Here is a 15,520-nt window from a genome sequence, read left to right on the forward strand (position 1 = left end):
CAGTAAACCATCAGGTCTTCCTACTGAAACACAGTGCAAACCATCAGGTCTTCCTACTGAAACACAGTAAACCTACTGAAACACAGTAAATCACCAGTTCTTCCTACTGAAACACAGTAACCACCAGTTCTTCCTACTGAAACACAGTAAAACCATCAGGTCTTCCTACTGAAACACAGTAAACCATCAGGTCTTCCTACTGAAACACAGTAAACCATCAGGTCTTCCTACTGAAACACAGTAAAAACCTACTGAAACACAGTAAACCATCAGGTCTTCCTACTGAAACACAGTAACCATCAGGTCTTCCTACTGGAAACACAGTAAACCATGGAAACACAGGTCTTCCTACTGAAACACAGTAAACCATCAGTTCTTCCTACTGAAACACAGTAAAACCATCAGGTCTTCCTACTGGAAACACAGTAAACCACTGAAACACAGGTCTTCCTACTGAAACACAGTAACCATCAGGTCTTCCTACTGAAACACAGTAACCATCAGGTCTTCCTACTGAAACACAGTAAAACCTACTGAAACACAGTAAACCAGGTCAGGTCTTCCTACTGAAACACAGTAACCATCAGGGTCTTCCTGCTGAAACACAGTAACCATCAGGTCTTCCTACTGAAACACAGTAACCATCAGGTCTTCCTACTGAAACACAGTAAACCATCAGGTCTTCCTACTGAAACACAGTAAACCATCAGGTCTTCCTACTGAAACACAGTAAACCATCAGGTCTTCCTACTGAAACACAGTAACCATCAGGTCTTCCTACTGAAACACAGTAAACCATCAGGTCTTCCTACTGAAACACAGTAACCATCAGGTCTTCCTACTGAACACAGTAAACCATCAGGGTCTTCCCTACTGAAACACAGTAAACCTGCTGAAACACAGTAAACCACCAGTTCTTCCTACTGAAACACAGTAAAGGTCTTCCTACTGAAACACAGTAAACCATCAGGTCTTCCTGCACAAACACAGTAAACCATCAGGTCTTCCTACTGAAACACAGTAAAACCTACTGAAACACAGTAAACCATCAGGTCTTCCTACTGAAACACAGTGAAGCCTGTCTGAAACACAGTAAAACCATCAGTTCTTCCTACTGAAACACAGTAAACCATCAGGTCTTCCTGCTGAAACACAGTAAAACCTGCTGAAACACAGTAACCATCAGGTCTTCCTGCTGAAACACAGTAACCATCAGGTCTTCCTACTGAAACACAGTAACCATCAGGTCTTCCTACTGAAACACAGTAAACCATCAGGTCTTCCTACTGAAACACACAGTAAACCATCAGGTCTTCCCTGCTGAAACACAGTAAACCATCAGGTCTTCCTACTGAAACACAGTAACCATCAGGTCTTCCTGCTGAACACAGTAACCATCAGGTCTTCCTACTGAAACACAGTAACCATCAGGTCTTCCTACTGAAACACAGTAAACCTGCTGAAACACAGTAACCATCAGGTCTTCCTACTGAAACACAGCAACCATCAGGTCTTCCTACTGAAACACAGTAACCATCAGGTCTTCCTACTGAAACACAGTAACCATCAGGTCTTCCTACTGAACACAGTAAACCATCAGGTCTTCCTACTGAAACACAGTAAACCATCAGGTCTTCCCTACTGAAACACAGTAAAACCATCAGGTCTTCCTACTGAAACACAGTAACCATCAGGTCTTCCTACTGAAACACAGTAAACCATCAGGTCTTCCTACTGAAACACAGTAAACCTACTGAAACACAGTAACCATCAGGTCTTCCTACTGAAACACAGTAACCATCAGTTCTTCCTACTGAAACACAGTAACCATCAGGTCTTCCTACTGAAACACAGTAAACCTACTGAAACACAGTAACCATCAGGTCTTCCTACTGAAACACAGTAACCATCAGGTCTTCCTACTGGAAACACAGTAAACCATCAGGTCTTCCTACTGAAACACAGTAAACCATCAGGTCTTCCTACTGAAACACAGTAACCATCAGGTCTTCCTACTGAAACACAGTAACCCATCAGGTCTTCCTACTGAAACACAGTAAACCTCTGAAACACAGTAAAACCTCTTAACCATCAGGTCTTCCTGCTGAAACACAGTAACCATCAGGTCTTCCTACTGAAACACAGTAACCATCAGGTCTTCCTACTGAAACCACAGTAACCATCAGGTCTTCCTGGAAACACAGTAAACCATCAGGTCTTCCTACTGAAACACAGTAAACCATCAGGTCTTCCTACTGAAACACAGTAACCATCAGGTCTTCCCTACTGAAACACAGTAAACCATCAGGTCTTCCTACTGAAACACAGTAAACCATCAGGTCTTCCTACTGAAACACAGTAAACCTACTGAAACACAGTAAACCACCAGTTCTTCCTACTGAAACACAGTAACCATCACCTACTGAAACACAGTAAACCATCAGGTCTTCCTACTGAAACACAGTAAACCTACTGAAACACAGTAAACCATCAGGTCTTCCTACTGAAACACAGTAAACCTACTGAAACACAGTAAACCATCAGTTCTTCCTACTGAAACACAGTAACCATCAGGTCTTCCTACTGAAACACAGTAAACCTACTGAAACACAGTAACCATCAGGTCTTCCTACTGAAACACAGTAACCATCAGGTCTTCCTACTGAAACACAGTAACCATCAGGTCTTCCTACTGAAACACAGTAACCATCAGGTCTTCCTACTGAAACACAGTAAACCATCAGGTCTTCCTACTGAAACACAGTAAACCATCAGGTCTTCCTACTGAACACAGTAAACCATCAGGTCTTCCTACTGAAACACAGTAACCATCAGGTCTTCCTACTGAAACACAGTAACCATCAGGTCTTCCTACTGAAACACAGTAAACCTACTGAAACACAGTAACCATCAGGTCTTCCTACTGAAACACAGTAACCATCAGGTCTTCCTACTGAAACACAGTAACCATCAGGTCTTCCTACTGAAACACAGTAACCATCAGGTCTTCCTACTGAAACACAGTAAACCATCAGGTCTTCCTACTGAAACACAGTAAACCATCAGGTCTTCCTACTGAAACACAGTAACCATCAGGTCTTCCTACTGAAACACAGTAAACCATCAGGTCTTCCTACTGAAACACAGTAAACCATCAGGTCTTCCTACTGAAACACAGTAAACCTACTGAAACACAGTAAACCATCAGGTCTTCCTACTGAAACACAGTAAACCTACTGAAACACAGTAAACCATCAGGTCTTCCTACTGAAACACAGTAAACCATCAGGTCTTCCTACTGAAACACAGTAAACCTACTGAAACACAGTAAACCATCAGTTCTTCCTACTGAAACACAGTAAACCATCAGGTCTTCCTACTGAAACACCAGTAAACCTACTGAAACACAGTAACCATCAGGTCTTCCTACTGAAACACAGTAACCATCAGGTCTTCCTACTGAAACACAGTAAACCATCAGGTCTTCCTACTGAAACACAGTAAATCATCAGGTCTTCCTACTGAAACACAGTAAACCATCAGGTCTTCCTACTGAAACACAGTAACCATCAGGTCTTCCTACTGAAACACAGTAAACCATCAGGTCTTCCTACTGAAACACAGTAAACCATCAGTTCTTCCTACTGAAACATAGTAAACCTACTGAAACACAGTAAACCATCAGGTCTTCCTACTGAAACACAGTAAACCATCAGGTCTTCCTACTGAAACACAGTAAACCTACTGAAACACAGTAACCATCAGGTCTTCCTACTGAACACAGTAAACCTACTGAAACACAGTAAACCATCAGGTCTTCCTACTGAAACACAGTAAACCATCAGGTCTTCCTACTGAAACACTGAAACCTACTGAAACACAGTAAACCATCAGGTCTTCCTACTGAAACACAGTAACCATCAGTTCTTCCTACTGAAACACAGTAAAACCATCAGGTCTTCCTACTGAAACACAGTAAACCTACTGAAACACAGTAAACCATCAGTCTTCCTACTGAAACACAGTAAACCTACTGAAACACAGTAAACCATCAGGTCTTCCTACTGAAACACAGTAAACCATCAGGTCTTCCTACTGAAACACAGTAAACCTACTGAAACACAGTAACCACCAGGTCTTCCTACTGAAACACAGTAACCATCAGGTCTTCCTACTGAAACACAGTAAACCATCAGGTCTTCCTACTGAAACACAGTAACCATCAGTTCTTCCTACTGAAACACAGTAACCATCAGGTCTTCCTACTGAAACACAGTAAACCTACTGAAACACAGTAACCATCAGGTCTTCCTACTGAAACACAGTAACCATCAGGTCTTCCTACTGAAACACAGTAAACCATCAGGTCTTCCTACTGAAACACAGTAAACCATCAGGTCTTCCTACTGAAACACAGTAAACCATCAGGTCTTCCTACTGAAACACAGTAAACCATCAGGTCTTCCTACTGAAACACAGTAACCATCAGGTCTTCCTACTGAAACACAGTAACCATCAGGTCTTCCTACTGAAACACAGTAAACCTACTGAAACACAGTAACCATCAGGTCTTCCTACTGAAACACAGTAACCATCAGGTCTTCCTACTGAAACACAGTAACCATCAGGTCTTCCTACTGAAACACAGTAACCATCAGGTCTTCCTACTGAAACACAGTAAACCATCAGGTCTTCCTACTGAAGTAACCATCAGGTCTTCCTACTGAAACACAGTAACCATCAGGTCTTCCTACTGAAACACAGTAAACCATCAGGTCTTCCTACTGAAACACAGTAAACCATCAGGTCTTCCTACTGAAACACAGTAAACCATCAGGTCTTCCTACTGAAACACAGTAAACCATCAGGTCTTCCTACTGAAACACAGTAAACCATGAAACACAGTAAACCACCAGTCTTCCTACTGAAACACAGTAAACCATCAGGTCTTCCCTACTGAAACACAGTAAACCATCAGGTCTTCCTACTGAAACACAGTAAACCATCAGGTCTTCCTACTGAAACACAGTGAAAACCATCAGGTCTTCCTACTGAAACACAGTAAACCTCACTGAAACACAGTAAGCCTGCTGGACCATCAGTCTTCCTACTGAAACACAGTAAACCATCAGGTCTTCCTACTGAAACACAGTAACCATCAGGTCTTCCTACTGAAACACAGTAACCATCAGGTCTTCCTGCTGAAACACAGTAACCATCAGGTCTTCCTACTGAAACACAGTAAACCATCAGGTCTTCCTACTGAAACACAGTAAACCATCAGGTCTTCCTACTGAAACACAGTAACCATCAGGTCTTCCTACTGAAACACAGTAACCATCAGGTCTTCCTACTGAAACACAGTAACCATCAGGTCTTCCTTGAAACCTACTGAAACACAGTAACCATCAGGTCTTCCTACTGAAACACAGTAACCATCAGGTCTTCCTACTGAAACACAGTAAATCAGGTCTTCCTACTGAAACACAGTAACCATCAGGTCTACTGAAACACAGTAAAACCTCACTGAAACACAGTAAACCATCAGGTCTTCCTACTGAAACACAGTAAACCATCAGGTCTTCCTACTGAAACACAGTAACCATCAGGTCTTCCTACTGAAACACAGTAAACCATCAGGTCTTCCTACTGAAACACAGTAAACCTACTGAAACACAGTAAACCATCAGGTCCTACTAACCATCAACACAGTAACCATCTTCCTACTGAAAACTTCCTACTGAAACACAGTAAACCATCAGGTCTTCCTACTGAAACACAGTAAACCTACTGAAACACAGTAAACCACCAGTTCTTCCTACTGAAACACAGTAACCATCAGTTCTTCCTACTGAAACACAGTAAACCATCAGGTCTTCCTACTGAAACACAGTAAACCTACTGAAACACAGTAAACCATCAGGTCTTCCTACTGAAACACAGTAAACCTACTGAAACACAGTAAACCATCAGGTCTTCCTACTGAAACACAGTAAACCATCAGGTCTTCCTACTGAAACACAGTAAACCTACTGAAACACAGTAAACCACCAGTTCTTCCTACTGAAACACAGTAACCACCAGTTCTTCCTACTGAAACACAGTAAACCATCAGGTCTTCCTACTGAAACACAGTAACCATCAGTTCTTCCTACTGAAACACAGTAACCATCAGGTCTTCCTACTGAAACACAGTAAACCTACTGAAACACAGTAACCATCAGGTCTTCCTACTGAAACACAGTAACCATCAGGTCTTCCTACTGAAACACAGTAACCATCAGGTCTTCCTACTGAAACACAGTAAACCATCAGGTCTTCCTACTGAAACACAGTAAACCATCAGGTCTTCCTACTGAAACACAGTAACCATCAGGTCTTCCTACTGAAACACAGTCCTACTGAAACACAGTAACCATCAGGTCTTCACAGTAAACCTGAAACACAGTAACCATCAGGTCTTCCTACTGAAACACAGTAACCATCAGGTCTTCCTACTGAAACACAGTAAACCATCAGGTCTTCCTACTGAAACACAGTAACCATCAGGTCTTCCTACTGAAAACCATCAGTCTTCCTCTTCCTGAAACACAGTAAACCATCAGGTCTTCCTACTGAAACACAGTAAACACAGTAAACCATCAGGTCTTCCTACTGAAACACAGTAAACCATCAGGTCTTCCCTACTGAAACATCAGTAAACCTACTGAAACACAGTAAACCATCAGGTCTTCCTACTGAAACACAGTAAACCTACTGAAACACAGTAAACCATCAGGTCTTCCTACTGAAACACAGTAAACCTACTGAAACACAGTAAACCATCAGGTCTTCCTACTGAAACCACAGTCTTCCTACTGAAACACAGTAAACCATCAGGTCTTCCTACTGAAACACAGTAAACCATCAGGTCTTTACTGAAACCTAAACCTGACTGAAACACAGTAAACCTACTGAAACACAGTAACCATCAGGTCTTCCTACTGAAACACAGTAACCATCAGGTCTTCCTACTGAAACAGTAACCATCAGTCTTCCTACTGAAACCAGTCATCAGGTCTTCCTACTGAAACACAGTAACCATCAGGTCTTCCTACTGAAACACAGTAAACCATCAGGTCTTCCTACTGAAACACAGTAACCATCAGGTCTTCCTACTGAAACACAGTAAACCATCAGGTCTTCCTACTGAAACACAGTAACCATCAGGTCTTCCTACTGAAACACAGTAACCATCAGGTCTTCCTACTGAAACACAGTAAACCATCAGGTCTTCCTACTGAAACACAGTAAACCATCAGGTCTTCCTACTGAAACACAGTCCTACTGAAACACAGTAAACCATCAGGTCTTCCTACTGAAACACAGTAAACCAACCACTCAGTACAGTAACCATCTTCCTACTGAAACACAGAAACCAGTGAAACAACCATCAGGTCTTCCTACTGAAACACAGTAAACCTACTGAAACACAGTAAACCATCAGGTCTTCCTACTGAAACACAGTAACCATCAGTTCTTCCTACTGAAACACAGTAACCATCAGGTCTTCCTACTGAAACACAGTAAACCATCAGGTCTTCCTACTGAAACACAGTAAACCATCAGGTCTTCCTACTGAAACACAGTAACCATCAGGTCTTCCTACTGAAACACAGTAAAACCAAGTCTTCCTACTGAAACACAGTAAACCATCAGGTCTTCCTACTGAAACACAGTAACCATCAGTTCTTCCTACTGAAACACAGTAACCATCAGGTCTTCCTACTGAAACACAGTAACCATCAGGTCTTCCTACTGAAACACAGTGAAACCATCAGGTCTTCCTACTGAAACACAGTAACCATCAGGTCTTCCTACTGAAACACAGTAAACCATCAGGTCTTCCTACTGAAACACAGTAAACCATCAGGTCTTCCTACTGAAACACAGTAAACCATCAGGTCTTCCTACTGAAACACAGTAAAACCAAGGTCTTCCTACTGAAACACAGTAACCATCAGGTCTTCCTACTGAAACACAGTAAACCATCAGGTCTTCCTACTGAAACACAGTAAACCATCAGGTCTTCCTACTGAAACACAGTAAACCTACTGAAACACAGTAAACCACCAGTTCTTCCTACTGAAACACAGTAAACCTACTGAAACACAGTAAACCATCAGGTCTTCCTACTGAAACACAGTAAACCATCAGGTCTTCCTACTGAAACACAGTAAACCTACTGAAACACAGTAAACCATCAGGTCTTCCTACTGAAACACAGTAAACCTACTGAAACACAGTAAACCATCAGTTCTTCCTACTGAAACACAGTAACCATCAGGTCTTCCTACTGAAACACAGTAAACCTACTGAAACACAGTAACCATCAGGTCTTCCTACTGAAACACAGTAACCATCAGGTCTTCCTACTGAAACACAGTAACCATCAGGTCTTCCTACTGAAACACAGTAACCATCAGGTCTTCCTACTGAAACACAGTAAACCATCAGGTCTTCCTACTGAAACACAGTAAACCATCAGGTCTTCCTACTGAAACACAGTAACCATCAGGTCTTCCTACTGAAACACAGTAACCATCAGGTCTTCCTACTGAAACACAGTAACCATCAGGTCTTCCTACTGAAACACAGTAAACCTACTGAAACACAGTAACCATCAGGTCTTCCTACTGAAACACAGTAACCATCAGGTCTTCCTACTGAAACACAGTAACCATCAGGTCTTCCTACTGAAACACAGTAACCATCAGGTCTTCCTACTGAAACACAGTAAACCATCAGGTCTTCCTACTGAAACTCAGTAAACCATCAGGTCTTCCTACTGAAACACAGTAACCATCAGGTCTTCCTACTGAAACACAGTAAACCATCAGGTCTTCCTACTGAAACACAGTAAACCATCAGGTCTTCCTACTGAAACACAGTAAACCTACTGAAACACAGTAAACCACCAGTTCTTCCTACTGAAACACAGTAAACCTACTGAAACACAGTAAACCATCAGGTCTTCCTACTGAAACACAGTAAACCATCAGGTCTTCCTACTGAAACACAGTAAACCTACTGAAACACAGTAAACCATCAGTTCTTCCTACTGAAACACAGTAAACCATCAGGTCTTCCTACTGAAACACAGTAAACCTACTGAAACACAGTAACCATCAGGTCTTCCTACTGAAACACAGTAACCATCAGGTCTTCCTACTGAAACACAGTAAACCATCAGGTCTTCCTACTGAAACACAGTAAATCATCAGGTCTTCCTACTGAAACACAGTAACCATCAGGTCTTCCTACTGAAACACAGTAACCATCAGGTCTTCCTACTGAAACACAGTAAACCATCAGGTCTTCCTACTGAAACACAGTAAACCATCAGTTCTTCCTACTGAAACATAGTAAACCTACTGAAACACAGTAAACCATCAGGTCTTCCTACTGAAACACAGTAAACCATCAGGTCTTCCTACTGAAACACAGTAAACCTACTGAAACACAGTAAACCATCAGGTCTTCCTACTGAAACACAGTAAACCTACTGAAACACAGTAAACCATCAGTTCTTCCTACTGAAACACAGTAAACCATCAGGTCTTCCTACTGAAACACAGTAAACCTACTGAAACACAGTAACCATCAGGTCTTCCTACTGAAACACAGTAACCATCAGTTCTTCCTACTGAAACACAGTAACCATCAGGTCTTCCTACTGAAACACAGTAACCATCAGTTATTCCTACTGAAACACAGTAAACCATCAGGTCTTCCTACTGAAACACAGTAACCATCAGGTCTTCCTACTGAAACACAGTAAACCTACTGAAACACAGTAAACCACCAGTTCTTCCTACTGAAACACAGTAACCATCAGTTCTTCCTACTGAAACACAGTAAACCATCAGGTCTTCCTACTGAAACACAGTAAACCATCAGGTCTTCCTACTGAAACACAGTAACCATCAGGTCTTCCTACTGAAACACAGTAAACCTACTGAAACACAGTAAACCATCAGGTCTTCCTACTGAAACACAGTAAACCATCAGGTCTTCCTACTGAAACACAGTAAACCATCAGGTCTTCCTACTGAAACACAGTAAACCTACTGAAACACAGTAAACCACCAGTTCTTCCTACTGAAACACAGTAACCATCAGTTCTTCCTACTGAAACACAGTAAACCATCAGGTCTTCCTACTGAAACACAGTAAACCATCAGGTCTTCCTACTGAAACACAGTAAACCTACTGAAACACAGTAAACCATCAGGTCTTCCTACTGAAACACAGTAAACCATCAGGTCTTCCTACTGAAACACAGTAAACCACCAGTTCTTCCTACTGAAACACAGTAACCACCAGTTCTTCCTACTGAAACACAGTAAACCATCAGGTCTTCCTACTGAAACACAGTAACCATCAGTTCTTCCTACTGAAACACAGTAACCATCAGGTCTTCCTACTGAAACACAGTAAACCTACTGAAACACAGTAACCATCAGGTCTTCCTACTGAAACACAGTAACCATCAGGTCTTCCTACTGAAACACAGTAACCATCAGGTCTTCCTACTGAAACACAGTAAACCATCAGGTCTTCCTACTGAAACACAGTAAACCATCAGGTCTTCCTACTGAAACACAGTAACCATCAGGTCTTCCTACTGAAACACAGTAACCATCAGGTCTTCCTACTGAAACACAGTAACCATCAGGTCTTCCTACTGAAACACAGTAAACCTACTGAAACACAGTAACCATCAGGTCTTCCTACTGAAACACAGTAACCATCAGGTCTTCCTACTGAAACACAGTAACCATCAGGTCTTCCTACTGAAACACAGTAACCATCAGGTCTTCCTACTGAAACACAGTAAACCATCAGGTCTTCCTACTGAAACACAGTAAACCATCAGGTCTTCCTACTGAAACACAGTAACCATCAGGTCTTCCTACTGAAACACAGTAAACCATCAGGTCTTCCTACTGAAACACAGTAAACCATCAGGTCTTCCTACTGAAACACAGTAAACCTACTGAAACACAGTAAACCACCAGTTCTTCCTACTGAAACACAGTAAACCTACTGAAACACAGTAAACCATCAGGTCTTCCTACTGAAACACAGTAAACCATCAGGTCTTCCTACTGAAACACAGTAAACCTACTGAAACACAGTAAACCATCAGGTCTTCCTACTGAAACACAGTAAACCTACTGAAACACAGTAAACCATCAGTTCTTCCTACTGAAACACAGTAAACCATCAGGTCTTCCTACTGAAACACAGTAAACCTACTGAAACACAGTAACCATCAGGTCTTCCTACTGAAACACAGTAACCATCAGGTCTTCCTACTGAAACACAGTAAACCATCAGGTCTTCCTACTGAAACACAGTAACCATCAGGTCTTCCTACTGAAACACAGTAAACCATCAGGTCTTCCTACTGAAACACAGTAAACCATCAGGTCTTCCTACTGAAACACAGTAAACCATCAGGTCTTCCTACTGAAACACAGTAAACCTACTGAAACACAGTAAACCACCAGTTCTTCCTACTGAAACACAGTAAACCTACTGAAACACAGTAAACCATCAGGTCTTCCTACTGAAACACAGTAAACCATCAGGTCTTCCTACTGAAACACAGTAAACCTACTGAAACACAGTAAACCATCAGGTCTTCCTACTGAAACACAGTAAACCTACTGAAACACAGTAAACCATCAGTTCTTCCTACTGAAACACAGTAACCATCAGGTCTTCCTACTGAAACACAGTAAACCTACTGAAACACAGTAACCATCAGGTCTTCCTACTGAAACACAGTAACCATCAGGTCTTCCTACTGAAACACAGTAAACCATCAGGTCTTCCTACTGAAACACAGTAACCATCAGGTCTTCCTACTGAAACACAGTAAACCATCAGGTCTTCCTACTGAAACACAGTAAACCATCAGGTCTTCCTACTGAAACACAGTAACCATCAGGTCTTCCTACTGAAACACAGTAACCATCAGGTCTTCCTACTGAAACACAGTAACCATCAGGTCTTCCTACTGAAACACAGTAAAACTGAAACACAGTAACCATCAGGTCTTCCTACTGAAACACAGTAACCATCAGGTCTTCCTACTGAAACACAGTAACCATCAGGTCTTCCTACTGAAACACAGTAACCATCAGGTCTTCCTACTGAAACACAGTAAACCATCAGGTCTTCCTACTGAAACACAGTAAACCATCAGGTCTTCCTACTGAAACACAGTAACCATCAGGTCTTCCTACTGAAACACAGTAAACCATCAGGTCTTCCTACTGAAACACAGTAAACCATCAGGTCTTCCTACTGAAACACAGTAAACCTACTGAAACACAGTAAACCACCAGGTCTTCCTACTGAAACACAGTAAACCTACTGAAACACAGTAAACCATCAGGTCTTCCTACTGAAACACAGTAACCATCAGGTCTTCCTACTGAAACACAGTAAACCTACTGAAACACAGTAAACCATCAGTTCTTCCTACTGAAACACAGTAAACCATCAGGTCTTCCTACTGAAACACAGTAAACCTACTGAAACACAGTAACCATCAGGTCTTCCTACTGAAACACAGTAACCATCAGGTCTTCCTACTGAAACACAGTAAACCATCAGGTCTTCCTACTGAAACACAGTAAACCATCAGGTCTTCCTACTGAAACACAGTAACCATCAGGTCTTCCTACTGAAACACAGTAACCATCAGGTCTTCCTACTGAAACACAGTAAACCATCAGGTCTTCCTACTGAAACACAGTAAACCATCAGTTCTTCCTACTGAAACACAGTAAACCTACTGAAACACAGTAACCATCAGGTCTTCCTACTGAAACACAGTAAACCATCAGGTCTTCCTACTGAAACACAGTAAACCTACTGAAACACAGTAAACCATCAGGTCTTCCTACTGAAACACAGTAAACCTACTGAAACACAGTAAACCATCAGTTCTTCCTACTGAAACACAGTAAACCATCAGGTCTTCCTACTGAAACACAGTAAACCTACTGAAACACAGTAACCATCAGGTCTTCCTACTGAAACACAGTAACCATCAGTTCTTCCTACTGAAACACAGTAACCATCAGGTCTTCCTACTGAAACACAGTAACCATCAGTTATTCCTACTGAAACACAGTAAACCATCAGGTCTTCCTACTGAAACACAGTAAACCATCAGGTCTTCCTACTGAAACACAGTAAACCTACTGAAACACAGTAAACCACCAGTTCTTCCTACTGAAACACAGTAACCATCAGTTCTTCCTACTGAAACACAGTAAACCATCAGGTCTTCCTACTGAAACACAGTAAACCATCAGGTCTTCCTACTGAAACACAGTAACCATCAGGTCTTCCTACTGAAACACAGTAAACCTACTGAAACACAGTAAACCATCAGGTCTTCCTACTGAAACACAGTAAACCATCAGGTCTTCCTACTGAAACACAGTAAACCATCAGGTCTTCCTACTGAAACACAGTAAACCTACTGAAACACAGTAAACCACCAGTTCTTCCTACTGAAACACAGTAACCATCAGTTCTTCCTACTGAAACACAGTAAACCATCAGGTCTTCCTACTGAAACACAGTAAACCATCAGGTCTTCCTACTGAAACACAGTAAACCTACTGAAACACAGTAAACCATCAGGTCTTCCTACTGAAACACAGTAAACCATCAGGTCTTCCTACTGAAACACAGTAAACCATCAGTTCTTCCTACTGAAACACAGTAACCATCAGTTCTTCCTACTGAAACACAGTAAACCATCAGGTCTTCCTACTGAAACACAGTAACCATCAGGTCTTCCTACTGAAACACAGTAACCATCAGGTCTTCCTACTGAAACACAGTAACCATCAGGTCTTCCTACTGAAACACAGTAACCATCAGGTCTTCCTACTGAAACACAGTAACCATCAGGTCTTCCTACTGAAACACAGTAAACCATCAGGTCTTCCTACTGAAACACAGTAAACCATCAGGTCTTCCTACTGAAACACAGTAAACCATCAGGTCTTCCTACTGAAACACAGTAACCATCAGGTCTTCCTACTGAAACACAGTAAACCATCAGTTCTTCCTACTGAAACACAGTAAACCATCAGGTCTTCCTACTGAAACACAGTAAACCTACTGAAACACAGTAACCATCAGGTCTTCCTACTGAAACACAGTAACCATCAGGTCTTCCTACTGAAACACAGTAAACCATCAGGTCTTCCTACTGAAACACAGTAACCATCAGGTCTTCCTACTGAAACACAGTAAACCATCAGGTCTTCCTACTGAAACACAGTAAACCATCAGGTCTTCCTACTGAAACACAGTAACCATCAGGTCTTCCTACTGAAACACAGTAAACCATCAGGTCTTCCTACTGAAACACAGTAAACCATCAGGTCTTCCTACTGAAACACAGTAAACCATCAGGTCTTCCTACTGAAACACAGTAAACCTACTGAAACACAGTAACCATCAGGTCTTCCTACTGAAACACAGTAAACCCATCACTGAAACACAGTAAACCTCAGGTCTTCCTACTGAAACACAGTAAACCTACTGAAACACAGTAACCATCAGGTCTTCCTACTGAAACACAGTAACCAGATTCTTCCTACTGAAACACAGTAACCATCAGGTCTTCCTACTGAAACACAGTAACCATCAGGTACCGAAACACAGTAAACCAGGTCTTTCCTAGCAACACAGTAACCATCAGGTCTTCCTACTGAAACACAGTAAACCATACTGCCAAACACAGTAAACCACCAGTTTTTTTCTTCCTACTGAAACACAGTAACCATCAGTTCTTCCTACAGAAACACAGTAAACCATCAGGTCTTCCTACTGAAACACAGTAAACCATCAGGTCTTCCTACTGAAAATTGTAACCATCAGGTCTTCCTGAGATGTGAAACACAGTAAACCTACTGAAACACAGTAAACCATCAGGTCTTCCTACTGAAACACAGTAAACCATCAGTGTCTTCCTACTGAAACACAGTAAACCATCAGGTCTTCTTACTGAAACACAGTAAACCTACAAACACAGTAAACTTTACCAGTTCTTCCTACTGAAACACAGTAACCATCAGTTCTTCCTACTGAAACACAGTAAACCATCAGGTCTTCCTACTGAAACACAGAAACCATCAGGTCTTCCTACTGAAACACAGTAAACCTACTGAAACACAGTAAACCATCAGGTCTTCCTACTGAAACAGGGTGGGAAACCATCAGGTCTTCCTACTGAAACACAGAAAACCACCAGTTCTTCCTACTGAAACACAGTAACCACCAGTTCTGGCTACAGAAACACAGTAAACCATCAGGTCTTCAGACTGAAACACAGTAACCACAGTTCTTCCTACTGAAGGCAGGGTAACCATCAGGTCTTCAGACTGAAACACAGTAAACCTACTGTAAGGCAGGGTGTAAGATCAGGTCTTCAGACTGA

The 15,520-nt window shown here is 41.8% G+C and overlaps 1 protein-coding gene and 1 long non-coding RNA gene across 4 annotated transcripts in view; one reads left to right on the forward strand and one right to left on the reverse strand.

Moving 5' to 3' along the window:
- chordc1a (cysteine and histidine-rich domain (CHORD) containing 1a) overlaps positions 1-15,520 on the forward strand; it is a 41,691-nt gene that overhangs the window by 24,063 nt on the left and 2,108 nt on the right. The window contains exons 15-20 of one of the 3 annotated variants that reach the window (XM_052503329.1): positions 2,866-3,208; positions 8,116-8,527; positions 9,264-9,939; positions 9,970-11,191; positions 11,556-11,686; positions 12,479-12,760. The gene's annotated coding sequence lies outside the window, so the exon portion shown is untranslated. Of the gene's footprint in view, positions 1-741; positions 839-1,725; positions 1,917-2,865; positions 3,209-8,115; positions 8,528-9,263; positions 9,940-9,969; positions 11,192-11,555; positions 11,687-12,478; positions 12,761-15,520 lie in introns of those variants that run through there. The other 2 variants (XM_052503482.1, XM_052503414.1) reach the window with 2 other exon arrangements.
- Positions 3,486-9,560, reverse strand: LOC127919755 (uncharacterized). Its single transcript, XR_008104018.1, has 3 exons — positions 9,411-9,560; positions 8,141-8,985; positions 3,486-3,691 (listed from the first exon to the last, which is right to left on the reverse strand). It is a non-coding gene; the product is annotated as an uncharacterized LOC127919755 (long non-coding RNA).

Source organism: Oncorhynchus keta, chromosome 1 (assembly GCF_023373465.1).
Source record: "Oncorhynchus keta strain PuntledgeMale-10-30-2019 chromosome 1, Oket_V2, whole genome shotgun sequence".
In the NCBI taxonomy this organism is placed as follows: Eukaryota; Metazoa; Chordata; class Actinopteri; order Salmoniformes; family Salmonidae; genus Oncorhynchus; species Oncorhynchus keta.